We start from the raw sequence: 15,188 nt of genomic DNA, 5'->3' as shown, positions 1-15,188 counted from the left end.
ATTACGATTTTGCGGAGTGTCTTTTAAAACTTTTATTCTTTTACATTTTGATAATAGCTGCTATGACACATAACCCGAAACCAGGACTGTTAAGGCCAACTTCAGGTGATTGACGGTGGTTCTTGAACTTACCTGTTAGTTTTCCTGGCGGGTTATGATCATTACCTTTTTGCTAGAGTAAATACCTTACAACTTCTTATACTCTGCCTTCTATCTTAACATTGTAGACTAGGTGTCAACATTGGTTTTATACCTTTTTTGTTTTACCTTCATTTCCATTTATGTCTATTACTACATTTATTTATTTATTTTTATTATTTTTTTACATTTTTACCGAATGTCTGGCGCAGATAGCCTCGCTGCTTTGTGCCATAAAACACTAAATCAATCAATCAATTCTAGTTTCATGAAAATCACATCACATAGATTTTTCTTTCATTTTTTCCAAAAAGAGCTCAACTTTGTAATTGGTCAACACTGGCCTCTGTTATTTTCAATGTGGAATTAAAGATATTAACAGTGCAGAAAGGAAAGTAGCATTTTGAAGTTAATATTATACTTACTTGAAAATGTATTTTAGATATACAGATAGAAACCTCTCCCCACCATCTCCCACCCATCCTTTCCACTTCTAGTGCATTTAATTTGCTTTTTCAGGAATGAATGTGTGATCATTTGCTAGTGCTTACAGGGGTGACTGATTGTGACAGGATTTGTCACCTTACTTTTGGTGGGAGGCTATAGTCTAATGATGATTACATCATGTTCAGGTACCCATAGACACATGTTAGTGGAGCTTTGTTCAAAGCTTATGGTATGTGCAGAAAATTACTCGCATTCAAAGTTTATTTAACTACTATTTTATGAATGTATGTGAATAAGTTCTGCATCAAATTGTATGTTATATTTCAAATTTTGGTATTATACATTGGTTAATTTATTAAGTTCAAAGTAAATATTTAAAAAAAGTTCCAAAATATTGAATTTTGTGTGTTGCTTTGATATGTTTCATGCAGCTTTGGTTCATATTAGATGTTTATGATGTCCAAAAAGTCTATAGTTTCGTACAAATTGGTAACTCAAATTACTGATATAGAAAAACTAGAATATAAAATAACCTGCTGTCTATTTTATTTCCTAAAATATCACAACATTTACTGAAACAAACAAAGTGACCCTACTCGCCTCTGTCCATTTTGGAAAAACTTGATTATGGACATCTTCTATCCATGACGTGAATAACTAGTCAAAAGCTCAGAATGCCTCCTAGTGGCTTTCTTAGTCTTTTTGAAAATATTTTGATGGCAAACTCATTCTTTTGTTACTAGATTTCAAATGGTAAGGTAAAGCTTTAGTGACCTTGAAATTTTGTTATTTTTTTTTAGACCCAAATACAATTTAGTTACTAAACATGATAAATTTTAGTAAAATTCTGTGTTATTGATATTTTGATTTACAATGTTTGGTTATTTTAAAATATATATATAATACTTTATAACATTATGTTTCACATCCTCATGCAAAATTTGATAAGGCTTAGCAACCTATGGCAAGCAGCAAACGATTTCATAGTTTAAGAAAAGAAGAGGTAATTGTTTTCTATAATTCTTTACTTACTTTTCTACATTTTAAGAAAAATAACTGCTACTTAAGAACTTGTTTTAAATAGTAATAATGTACATTCATATACATATTAAAACTGAAATATTCTCTAAAACACAGTCAAGACAGATTGCTTTCTAAAGACCAGTTTTTATATTCTTGGATACAGTAACATCAGTGAATGGTGTGCTACTTCATTGCAACTTCTATAATGTTAGCCAGGCACAGCTAAAAAATCTATATATAGTATATATAACATATAATGTTTTGAAATTTAACCTGTTTAGACTGGGCATTTGTGTTACAATTTATAGCCATTTTAGAATGAAAAAAGTATAACATATTTATTTCATAATTTTTTATGACGGTTGAGGTTAGTCATATCAATCTAACTTGTACAGAGATACAATAGTTAGGATAATGAACAAAATATAACGTTTTTTTCTGAAATAAATTTTATAGTTATCTGAAGATTATAAAAATTTTGCATGAGAAATTTGGAAATGCTATGATCCATAAAAGTATTTTCAATCTGAAAATGAAAGTTACTCTGCATATTGGTTAGTCAACATTCTAAAATAACAAATTTTTGAGAAAATATTTAATTAATAAATCATAATACTTATATTAAAAACCTGGTATTTTTTGTATGAAAGTCTTGTAATGTTTTCCAATAACCTGCAAAATTTTGTAAAAACATGTGCACATCATGAAAAATCATACTATATTTACTCTCGTGAATACTTTCGTGGTTAACTCATTTGTGTTTAAAGAGCTTTTATGTGAAGAAGGCCAAAGAAGTGCAAAAATCCATCATATTTACAAAATTATTCACCTGATGAGACTGGAGCTTTCAATAATTTAAAATCAGTGTTGCTTGCATTTTATGACATGATTCATCCCTATCTATATTGGTAAATTACGAGTTTAAGTGAGCAGTCATGTGGATCAATGAACATTTTAGAAGTATTTTCTCTGTAGCATATCAAAACAATTCATTTTTCCATTATTTCTGGCATTAAATATTTCATACTTCTCTAGAATTATCAGTAATTTCTTATGATAAATAATATATATATAGATCAAAACTAAAAAATAGCTTATAAGTTAAGTTATATTTAAGTTGGTAGAAACTTGTAAGATATTTGGATACCAATTATAATTTTTATATCTAGGGTACCCATCTGACGATTCAAATAGTTTCACAATTTTCCTGCAAAGCTATAAAAAGGACTATAAAGAAATAAAAATATGCAAATGTGAAAAAATAAAGAAATTAAACCATTGGAGATAAACCACGTTACAATATTGAGTTTTTTTTTAATTTCCTTGGTAGCATAGCTTGAAGTAAGTGCTCTTTTTTAAAGCAAGAAACAAACTACTAAGTACTATATGCACACAGCTATCCTTAATTTTTAAATGATAGGTGAGATGGAAGTTCTTAACTAGCTGTCTTCCATCTCACCAATCAGTTAAAAATTAGTGATAGTCGTGTGCATATTTGTTTAGTAGTTTTTTCTTGCTTTAAAAAAAGAGCATCATTTATTCCAAGTTGTGCTGCCAAGGAAATGAAAAAAATTAAATTTTATAAGGTGGTTTAATTTCTTCATTTTTTCACATTTCCATATTTTTATTTCTTTATAGCCCTTCATATAGCTTTGCAGGAAAATTTTGAAACTATCTGAATTATCAGATGGGGGGTACCCTAGATATAAAAATTGTGATTGCTATCCAAATATCTTATAAGCTTCTACCATCTTAAATATTTTAAGTTAGTACTGATCTAACATGTGAAGTAATCATTCCAAGGTATAAATCAATAATTGTAATCATAACTGTTTTTGACATTGTGACCAATAAGATAAATGGAACTAACTAAATAAAAATAAACATGTAATTACCTATTTATGTTCTAACAACATATTCTTGTATATCTTGTCAAAAAAGTTATTTGACTAAGTTAAACATTAGTATATCTGTTACAATTGTTGATTGGAACTGGATAATTAGTAGTATTTACTAACTGATTGATCTACAGTCTTATTAGTTGATTACATTTGATTAATCTATTAACACACCACATCTAAACTGAATACGTATCTTCCTATTTGTCTTCTTCCCAGAGATTCAGATTACTTCGTGTAATGTACTCTTGATGGCTCTATTTCGACCTGCTTAATTGTTATCTTTCATGCTTTCACTCATCCTCTATTCAAACCTTTATCTTTGTGTTCCTTGTAACATCTTCCCTTAAAATTCCTATGGCATTTTGTGATTTTTGCAATTGCCTCTTGTTGTGTGCTGTTCCACAGTTCCTGTGTTCTCTTCTTCCCCGACCATTCATATTTACTCAAGACTTCTGTTTCTAGGCAAGTAACTACACTTTTTCTCCCATTTTATTACCCTTCATTTTCCACTTTTATGACTGTTCAGATCCTGCCCACCTCCTGTGTCTAGTCTGCTCCTCTCCTTAGTGGTATCTTGTTTGTTCCATGGGATTCTTCTGTGTCCTGGAGCCTTTCTCCCACCATCCTTCTAGGTTGGATTTGACAATTACATAACCTGGTGTATTCTCTATCATCTGAGGAGTGTCACCTTTTTTTTTTGTATCTTCTCATAAACTCTGTAACCTCACCATGTCCCTAACAGCCCATTTCTATCTTCCTTTTGAGACTATCATTGAAATCACTATGTGAATTACACCTCACATAATTTATGTCGCATAGCTGTTTCTTGCTCAGCAGGTTTTCGTTTACCTCCAGTTTCTATCTTAACCCCCCCCTCGGTGTGGATTGCTGTACGTGGTGAGGGGACCTCCCAGGGAAGGTTCTGTTCTGTCTGGTTACCTTCTCTGGGATCTAAACATCCACCCACGTGTTTGCCATGCGTGGCGACCCGTGAAGGGGAGGAGAGGATCCTGGTGGTTGAGGGGTACAACCCTAACACACCACTTTGGCCTTGAATTCCTGTAGATGGGCGGCCTTTGGGTGGCCCCCCTTGGGTCAGTCGGCTGGCCCATTTGGGCTAGAGTCAACCAAGTACCAGTGTTGGAAGTTCTCAACGGGTGTTGTGGACATTGTGCCTGATGCTAGTGTTTGGGTATAGTGCTCACGAAACCCTGGCGTTGCTGCATTATCCTTGCATGACTTTGTAGTGCATTTTCTCATAGGGCTCCATGGTGGGTGGGGTCAATGGGTACTGAAATTTTACTTTTTTCCTTTGGATCCTCCTTCAAAAAATTTAAATAAAATAGTGAAAAAACAGTCAATGGGTAAGCGACCACGTCTTGAAGACTGAACAGCAATCTTCAACATCTGTAACACACGTACCTCATTTTCTTATATTACATTCTCTTTTGGAAAAACCTTTAGGGCAATTCTCCCCCTTTTTTATTCAGAAGGGACTAGAGGGTCTTGCTGGCTCTCCAAAGTCAGTAAAGAAGTTTCGATCAGGAGACATATTGGTTGAAACATCCACATCCCAACACAGTGAACTCCTCTTGAATTCAAAGGCAATCGGGGACATACCTATTGAGGTTACACCATATGCTACTTTGAATTCAGCACGAGGAGTTATTGTTGAGAGGGATTTGAAGAATGTCCCCGAGTCAGAGATTCTCGCTGGTCTCTCCACTCAAGGAGTTTCTGCAGTGAAGTGCATCTTCACTCGCAAAGATGGAGTTACACTGCCAACAACTACGTTCGTTTTGACATTTACTTCATCACGTGCACCTGCCACTATCAAGGCAGGTTATCTCATTTGCAGGGTACGGCCATACATTCCAAACCCTCTCCGATGTTTCCAATGTCAGAGATTTGGCCACTCAAAGACATCATGTCGTGGTTCCCTGACATGTGCTCATTGTGGGGGCAAGGACCACGATGCCTATGAATGTGGCATGGACCCACATTGCGTCAACTGCAATGGTTCTCACCCCTCCTACTTTCGTTCTTGTTCAAAATAGTTGGAGGAAAGAGAGGTGCAACGTTTGAAAACGATACATAACATTAGTTATCCTGAGGCTCGGAAATTGCTGCCCACCACTCCATCTCGGACATATGCTGCTGCACTTCGTTCCACAACTACAGTGGGAGTGCAGACAGATCTCTCTGTGCCTCCAAGAGCATCGTTTTCAAAACAAATGAAAAGCCTTTTGACCTCCATGGTTAAAAAGGTTGATGAATCGACTTCCACGCCCATCTCTGTTCCTCCCATACATATCAACAAACCTCAAGATCCATGTCGTTCAGTTTCAAATGCAGGCATTTCTTCTGATACATCTTTTGCTCCCACCCCAAGAGGCAAAACAATCATTCGTTCGCATCCTTAGTCACTGGAATCCCCTTCCAATAACAAAGACCTGCCCAATCGACCCAGGGCAGGATCCATGGAGGTTGATAGACCTCCTCCGACTAAGGACAGTAAGGAAAAAAGACGTTGTATTAAACAGAAGGGTTCTCCAGCCATTTCGCCTACCCGTCATTAAAAATGGCCACCCTGATACAATGGAACTGTCGAGGTTTACGTTCTAATCTGGATGATATCAAAACACTGATTGCTTCCTACATCCTGTATGTCTTTCCTTACAAGAAACATTTCTAAAACCTACTGATACAGTCACCATTTGGCAGTTTTCTCTGTACAGAAATGACAGGCTGTGTGATGGACGAGTACATGAAGGGTGGCACTATTGATTGATCAGCATGTGCCCACCCAGTATTTGTCACTCAACACACCCTTGGAGGCCGTAGCCAACCGTGTTTCCTTGGGTCATATGATCACTGTTTGTTCTCTCTACTTGTCCCCTGGAGAGACATTTGATCAATCGGACCTTGATGCCATCGTTGAACAGTTCCCGCGTCCCTTTCTACTCCTGGGGAACTTTAATGGACATCATCCCCTCTGGGGAAGTGCTGTTATTGAGGGGAGGGGTCGCTCTGTAGAGCATATGCTCTCTGATCATAATCTTTCTCGTTTCAATACTGGTTCTTCCACTTATTTTCATGCACCTAGTCAGTCCTTTACTGCTATTGATCTCTCAGTTTGCTCCCCTTCATTATTCTCCCATTTTTCATGGAGAGTTGACAATTATCCACTAGGCAGTGATCATTTTCCCATAATTTTGAGAGAGACTGGCCATGGTGGATGCCACTTTACCCGCGTGCACTGGTGGAAGCTGGATCAGGCAGACTGGTCCACTTTCACTGCTCTTGCAGAACTTGATCCTGCCATTAATAGAGGACTGCGTGGCAGCAGTAACTGGCTGTATTATACAAGCAGCTGCTCAGTGTATTCCTAAAACCTCGACACATTTTCCACGATATCCTTGTCTATGGTGGAATCCTGCTTGCCACTTAGCACAGAAGGCTCAAAAACGGGCCTGGGATACTTTTCGTAGATATCCCACACTTTCAAACCACGTCGCTTTCCAACAGGCCCGTGCACATGCTAGGTTGGTAAGACGTCAAAGCCGTACTTTTTCAGAACAGACGATCTGCCATTGCTTCGTTTGGCCTTCGCATCCAGGCGCAATTGGATGAATTCGGTCTGTCCTTGGATAACATTGCAGATTCCACAGGTCAGCCCATCCCACCATGACTTATTACAGCCCCCAAATGTGACCTTTCTTTCAGTCATCTGAAAAAGGCAGATACTCCAGATTAGAAGTACCGTCTTTTATTCAATGAATATCTTTCAAACAATCATTCAGTTCCCATTTATACAGATGGTTCCAAATCAGGTAACTCAGTGGGCTCTGCTATGGTTTGCTATGGGTCAGTAGTTGCGCGCAGAATCCCTTCTACAGCTTCTGTGTTCACTGCTGAACTGTATGCCATATCTCTTGCCCTGGATCATATTGCAGCTGAGCAGTACTCCAACTGCACTATTTATACTGATTCGCTTAGTTCTATACTTGCATTGGAATCTCTACACGTTAGCTCACATCCTATTCTCGCTGATATTCGAAACCGACTGGCCCATTTCTCATTAGTAGCTACTTCAATCCAGTTTTTCTGGATACCAGGCCATGTTGGTATTCGCGGGAATGAGCTTGCAGACATGGCAGCTAAATCTATCTGCTCCAGCACTATCACCACTATGCCTATTCTGTACATGGACTATGGTCTTGTATTCAAGGCTCAGCTCCGTGCCAGCTGGCAGTCCACTTGGAGTGAGCAATGAGACAACAAGCTTTTTCAAATAAAACCCTATATTGGGCTTTGGCCATCTAGCTTCCGTAAAGTTCGGAAGGAGGAAGTTGTTCTAACTACACTACGCATTGGTCACAGTTTTTTTAACTCATCGTTTTCTTTTATCTGGAACTGATGCACCAGTGTGTAGTTTGTGTAACACTCAAATCACTATCAGCCACATTTTACTTTCTTGCCATCGTTACGATTCTCAACGACGGCAATATTTTAAACATGTTTTTTTTCAGGGTTTATCTGTAACATTGGACAGTGTTATTGGTGATGGTGACACTGTCCACCTTGATAAAGTTTTTAGTTTTTTAATGGCCATTAATCTTTTTAATCTCATTTTAGTGTTTGATATATATTCATTACACCTTTTTAATTGTGGTTCCTTTTTTACAGTTTCATTCTCTATAGTTCAATTTGACATTGGAAAATGGCCAGAACATTAAATAACTCGACACCAGGACTGGAAAGGCCAACTTCAGGTGACGAACAACGCTGTTTGAACTATCCGTTTGAACTACTCATTAGTCGTCCTGGCGAGTTGTTATTACACTTTTGCTGCATGTCATTTAACACTTTTACTACTTTACCTTTTAGTACTGGCCATAATGACACATAACCCGGAACCAGGACTGGAAAGACCAACTTCAGGTGACTGATGGTGATTCTTTTTCTTACCTGTTAGTCTTCCTGGCAGGTTATAATCATTACCATTCTGCTACAGGAAGTCCTTTACAACTTTGTAGACTTGATGTGAACATTGGTTTTGCACCATTTTCTGTTTTAATTGCTGTTTTGTTTTTACCTTCATTTACTTTTACAAATTTTACTCCATTTACTTTACTTTTACCTTTTTACTGGACATTTGGCTACTCATTATTACAATTTTGCTACATGTCTTTTAAAACTTCTATTATTTTACATTTTGATAATGGCTGCTATGACACATTACCTGGAACCAGGACTGGAAAGGACAACTCAGGTGACTGACAGTGGTTCTTGAACTTACCTGTTAGTCTTTCTGGTGGGTTATGATCATTACCATTTTGCTAGAGTAAGTACTTTACAACTTCCTTTACTCTGCTTTCTCTCTTAACATTGTAGACTAGGTGTCAACATTGGTTTTATACTTTTTCTGTTTTTCAATGACGTTTTGTTTTACCTTCATTTCCTTTTATGTATTTTACTACATTTACTTTATTTTTACCTTTTTAACGGAAGTTTGGCACAGATAGCCTAGCTGCTTTGTGCCATAAAACACTAAATCAATCAACTTACACACCCCAGTGTTTTATGACTGGTGAATACTATGCTTTAGTTATTTTATAATCACAGGAGTCCTTTTACTAGTGTATTGTGGATCCCACTGTGTTACAAGTGGTGCCTGATCATGTATACTTTTTTTTTAACATTCATACTATCCATCCAGTGATTGTGCTGGATGTCAATTATCAGGTCATCTTATAAGTAATGTCCGAAAATTTAATACAGAAAGTGTATCATCATTTCTGTCTTTGTAGAAGGCTTTAATGACTAAAATATGTAGTAGGACATGTATAAAAATGTTCAGACAAATAAAAAAAGCTAACCAAACTCTACTTTTTCAGATCATTAATCACATAAACCTTTATGAGGATGGATATGTCTAAGGAGCACATTGGGCATATAATACCTTATGAGTTTAAAAAAGGCAGTAGTGCAGCAGAAACCACATGAAACATTCAAGGTGTTTATGGTGTGGAGTCTCTCAGTGAAAGAAAATGTCAAAGGTGGTTTCAGAAGTTCAGATCAAGTGACTACAGCTTAAGTGATGCACCACATTCAGGTTGTCCTGTTGAGTTTAATGATGACTTGCTGCTGGCTGCACTTGATGAAGATTGAGTTGAATTAAGCTTCTGTGCTAGTTCTTCATCTGTCGCAGCACAATTTTTCCATGCTGTCAAAACTGAAAAAAGGGTCTTCCATGATTTGACAGAAGCCAGCCTTAGAGCAATAGTGGCCATTTCCACTTCTCTGCACTCTAGTGAATGTGACTCACCTTTTTTTGAATACATTTGTGACTGGAGATTAAAAATGAATGTTTTATAAAAATGTTAAGTGCTGCAGATAATGACTCAGTGCAGGTAAACTGGCCAAAGCACAGCTAAAAATGGACCTCCACCCTAGGAAAGTCTTGTTAAGCATTTGGCAGGATATTTTTGGTTGATCCACTTTGAGTTGCTGCCACTCAATGTGATGATTACAGCAGGCTTCTGTTGTCAACAGTTAGAGTGCTTGAATGTTGCACTGAAAGAAAACAGGCCTGCTTTGATCAATTGTAAAGGTGTTGTGTTACACCAGGAAAATGCATGGCCCCATACAGCAAGGATCACATCTTCATAGATTGAAGAGCTGGACTGAGAAAAATTTCCACATCCTTCTTATTCTTCAGACTTTGCCTCATCTGATTATCATCTATTTTGAAGTTTACAGAACTATCTTGATGGAAAAGAGCTTGGAACACATGAAGATGTTAAAACTACACCCTCTACATTCTTTTCTTCTAAACTCCAAGAATTTTATAGAAGTTGCCTTCAGAAGCTTGCAAAACATTGGTAGGAAGTAATTAATAATGGAACATACATTATTGATTAAATAACATGAAAAGCATTTGAAATTCTTTCTCTTTTTCTGAACCAAAATTTGGACATTACTTAAGGGATGACCTGATACATTGTAGCTCTTCGTATTGTGAATCTGATGTACAATTCCAAATAGTGTCAGTTGGTTGAGTGTCTTCATTCAATTGTCATCTATGCTGAACCAGTTATATTATAGGATTGGATTATGTACACCGTTGAAATGTGTTGTTCTGTAGGACTGATAGTTGTCTTTTACTTCATAAATATATTTATCCTAAACTGTACACTCTTGAATAACCATGAGTAAAACAGACAGGGATTGCTGCCCATCTCTGATGCTCCATTGTGTTCAAACTCTTTTTAACAATTCCAGTGTTGCCAGGTTTTTGCTGGTTGACTATCAATATGGTAGCTCTGTTTTTGAAATAAGTTATTGCAGTCACCCATTGCACTGCCTACCTATTCAGATGCTGCCAGGTGTTGGAAAAGGTTGAACTACCACTATGATCTTCCATGCCCTAGCCACTTAACAACCAGGGTTATAAGTAATACAAATGATGATTTTCTGCCTTTTATGTTAACAACATAGCCACAAAAGAACAAGGAGTATACCTGGGTCAGATGTGGTGTGATATTTTCTTTTTTCAGTTTCATATGTCATGGTCTCTCTTTGGGTATTTGCTAGAGAGGGATCTTTTTTTTTTTATCAGTTCTCTACCAGTTCATTGCAGGATTCTAATTATTTTGTGAACAGAGGTAATATGTATCAGAAGTTAACAGTTTCCTAAAGTGAAAATGTCTTTTGATACATACCTCTTCTCATATTTCCCACCCAGCCTCTCCCCACTTCCAGTGATATGTGGTGTAGATTTTATGATCAAACTCAAAGTGATTAATGAGTTCAAATGTGGAGAGGATGTTCTGTAAGTTTATGATATTAATTGTTATTAAGCACTGATTTATTTGTAGTTAAGAGTCCTTGCTTCTGTGGGTACATCTTTATAAAAATGAGATTAGGTAATTTGAAGAACAGTTCTTAATAACAGCTTTTGGTTCAATGGTATTTATAAGAGTCAAATTGTTGTTTGTAGTTTTAATTTATCTAAGATGGATATTTTGATATATTTGTTTAAATTTAACTCAGTGATGCATGGCCTTGTGCATCCTGCTAAGAAAACAAAATTGCACCATTAAATTAATTAAAATTATAGAAAAAGAACCTATAATCATTTTTCCACACATATTTTAAAATACTTCAGAGAGAAAAGCTGTTCAATAAAAGGTTTATTTACTTTTATTTAATTGCTATTTAAATATTTTTTTTTTAAATTGCTGCTTTTGGTTTTGGGTTAAATTCAGCATGTTTCTAGCAAAAAGATTAGTGTTTGTGAATTTCCCAAATTTTTTCTAGATATAATATGGCATTTGTAGGAGGCAATTCAAAATAGTTTTGAACAAAGCAATGCCACTATAAACCTTCTAACTTCAATACAAGTGTAATTTTATTGATTTTAGCCAATCATTGTTTATCAGTCTTCATTGTCATTGTCATGGTATAATGTAATTACCTATATCTTATATTTGAGAAGCCATAGGCTAGTAATCTAAACATTTAAGGAAATCTCTCTTTAATAATACTTTTGAACTGTGTAAGTTAAAGTGGCTTCTGAATGTTCAGAGAAAAGTGACAAAAGCTTAGTTTGATGATATGTTGATGATTATGACAAAAACATAAGACTAACTTCTGCTACCATTAACCCTGAAATTTGTTAAAGCTTGATTACCATTTCATACTTCATTTGAATTATGAAATTGCAATGTAAGGGGGAAATAAATGTTTTTCATGGAACAAGATCAAGTATTTTAAGCTAGAACATTTTGCATTCAACTATATCAAGTTTGATTTTGCTGACAAAGCTACCATTTTTGTAGGTACATTTATATTAGGCCAAGTGCCAACCTAACTAAGAACTTGAATGTAAAGACATATTCACTGAATGTTGTATATGCAAATGAATATAAAACAAGTTTAAAATTTATATATTAAATTAAATCTTATTATTAATATTTTTTTTTAAATTAGGCCTGGCTAATAATTTTGTAGTAAAAAAGGTTTTTCTGTTACACACTTGTAATTATAAGCTGTTTGTTATATTTTTGTAATAAGAACAAAGATAAAATTTAATCTTGCACAGTTAAGATTCTAATGAAAAGCTTTACATAAATGTAGGAAAACAAAAATTTGTATTTAAAATCTACAACATTAATAAGAATTTTTAATTGTTTCATGAAAAAATTATCAGAATGATTTTACTTTTCAAAGCTGCAAATTTATACAAATATCACATGTAAAAGTGAGGTGTTTTGCAGGAATTGAATAAACTGTTCCCTACAAGTTTATCCAGCAGTTCAATAAAGAGTTCAAAGGTAGGTTGCTACGATGAAAAAATTGTCATACAAAGCAGGTTTAGTTCCCTGAAAACTGTTTTTCTTGGAAAAAGAAAAAAGAATTTAATTGAGGCATTTAAGGTTATTAAGGGAATTGATAGTATGATGCTTTTTTTTTTCCTATATACTGAGAGAATTCACAGAACATGGGCACACAGCTATAAATTTTGGAAGGGTATGAATCATTTTCAGCATAGAAAGTTTTGCTTTTCCATCAGGAGGGTTGGCCTTTGAAATGGGTTTCCTTCAAGTGTGTGATGGATGCAGTAAAGTTAAGAGAAGGTTTCACAAATATTTAAATGTTTACGGATGAATTTATCTTAAGTTGTTTTTTTTTTTCAAGTGAATAGGACAGGTTTGATAAACAAACACCCCATTTTTTATCCTTTAATTTTTTGAGATGCAATGAAGTTATCATAAAATGGGACAAACCTAGAAGAGTTTTTATTTTTTTTCCCCAAGAGAGATTGTAGAGGTGAATGTAATTGAACATTAATTTACGTTATATACAGTTTTCTGCAAAAAAAATTTGTAACTACAATTACTTAAATTCAAATTTTCATTCATCTTGGTTTGTCAATATATTGTTAACTTGATGTAAATAAATGGTTTCAGCAGGGAGTAATTGATATGTTTGTAATAAAATTTCAGAAATGTTAGTATTATTATATATGATTTGTGGTCTTGATGTAAATATATTTTGTTACTAATTTACATTTTATTTCAAGATATTTGTATTGCCTTTTATAAAAGTGGCAGTCACCATATGTCACCAGTCCTATATTCAGGAAAATTTTCACTAAATAGCCTTAATTATATCCCTAAAAAATAATTTGTTTCTTTTCTCATGGCTGTAAGATTTATTTAGTTGATGATAATTTTGCTTGCAAAGCTTTTAGGTATGTGTTGAAATGCTGGACTTCACTGTTGATGTGTGTGTGTTGAATTCATTTTTATCGATATTTCTGGTAAAATGCGTGAAATACCAAGTTTTTTGTGTGTTCTGAAACTAAAAAGTGTGAATTGTTATAAAATTGTAAAATCAGCCCTCAGTAGTGCTAGAATGAATGGTTCTTTGCTCTTTCAGCATGAGCTCAGTCCCTGGGACTGACGTGGTAACTATTTTGTGCTTATTATATTTTTCATACTATAACTTTTAAATTAGTAAGAGAATATTCACAAAATTTTGCAGTTTATCAGTAAATATCATATTGCTTTTACCTGCAAAATATCAGATGTTTTCAATAAGTCTTAAAGTTTGTTAAGCAGTGTTTTTCTCAAGTCTTTTTCATTTTGTGTATTGTTTTTCCAACATGCAAAGTAATCTTCATTTTAAGATTTAAGATACTTTTATGCATTAGAACATTTTTAAGTTTCACATGTGAAATCATTATAATGCCCATATACTTATGAAATATTTCTTTAGAAAAAAATTTATATTTTATCTGCTATTTTCACTAATGAATAAATGTTTGGGTTCAGCTAATTTCACTGAACTTGTAACCACCATAAAAAATTAGGAATTAAATGAGTTATGCCTTTTTTGTTCTAAAATGACTACAAATTAAAACATGAAAACATAAATGTTTTGTAATAAACAGTTTAAACTTTATAACATTATACATTTATATATATTTATTATTTTTATTATACTGACCTTTCACCTCTGTCTAACAGTGCAGGAGTTACATGTAAACTCATGTTATCGTATCCAGTAATATAAAATTGACCTGTCTTGGCTGTAATGTAAGGAGAATAGTATTTTGTAAAATGCAGTCACATTTCAAGGTTGTAACTATAAAATAATTATCTTTTATAGTTACAACCTTCGCACTTGGTTGCTGTTTGTCATAGCTTGCTAAGCCTTAAGAAATTTTGCTCATGGAGAATGTGAAACTATTTTTAAGTTTTATATATACATTTGAATAACAAAAAAAATCATAAAGTACTATGTCAATGTCATAGAATTCCATTATAATTTATCAATTAAGTTGTATCTTGGATCTAAAAAATATGAATTTTCAAACAGGCTGAAGATTCAACTTACTAACATTAAGGTTTGTTTTAAAAGAAAAATAGGATTCCATTATATTTGCAAATGTCTGAGGAAACCAATTGGGGGATATTCCGAGTTTGTTATTGGTTATTTATGTCATGCAGAAGTAACCATATATAAAGGACTGTTTTCGAAAATGGAAGAAGGTGAGCAGGGGCCACTGTATTTGATTCACTATACAATCAATATTTCAGCAAGTGGAAAATATAGGAGATTCTTATTTTATATTCTAGCTTTTCAATGTCATTAATTCATACAAAA

The 15,188-nt window shown here is 34.5% G+C and overlaps 1 protein-coding gene across 3 annotated transcripts in view; it reads left to right on the top strand.

Annotated features, from left to right (window-relative positions):
* LOC143230356 (uridine-cytidine kinase-like 1) overlaps positions 1-15,188 on the top strand; it is a 73,130-nt gene that overhangs the window by 36,852 nt on the left and 21,090 nt on the right. The window lies entirely within an intron of this gene.

This window comes from Tachypleus tridentatus, chromosome 10 (assembly GCF_004210375.1).
Source record: "Tachypleus tridentatus isolate NWPU-2018 chromosome 10, ASM421037v1, whole genome shotgun sequence".
Classification (NCBI taxonomy): domain Eukaryota; kingdom Metazoa; phylum Arthropoda; class Merostomata; order Xiphosura; family Limulidae; genus Tachypleus; species Tachypleus tridentatus.
This window is presented reverse-complemented; position numbering and strand designations above follow the sequence as displayed.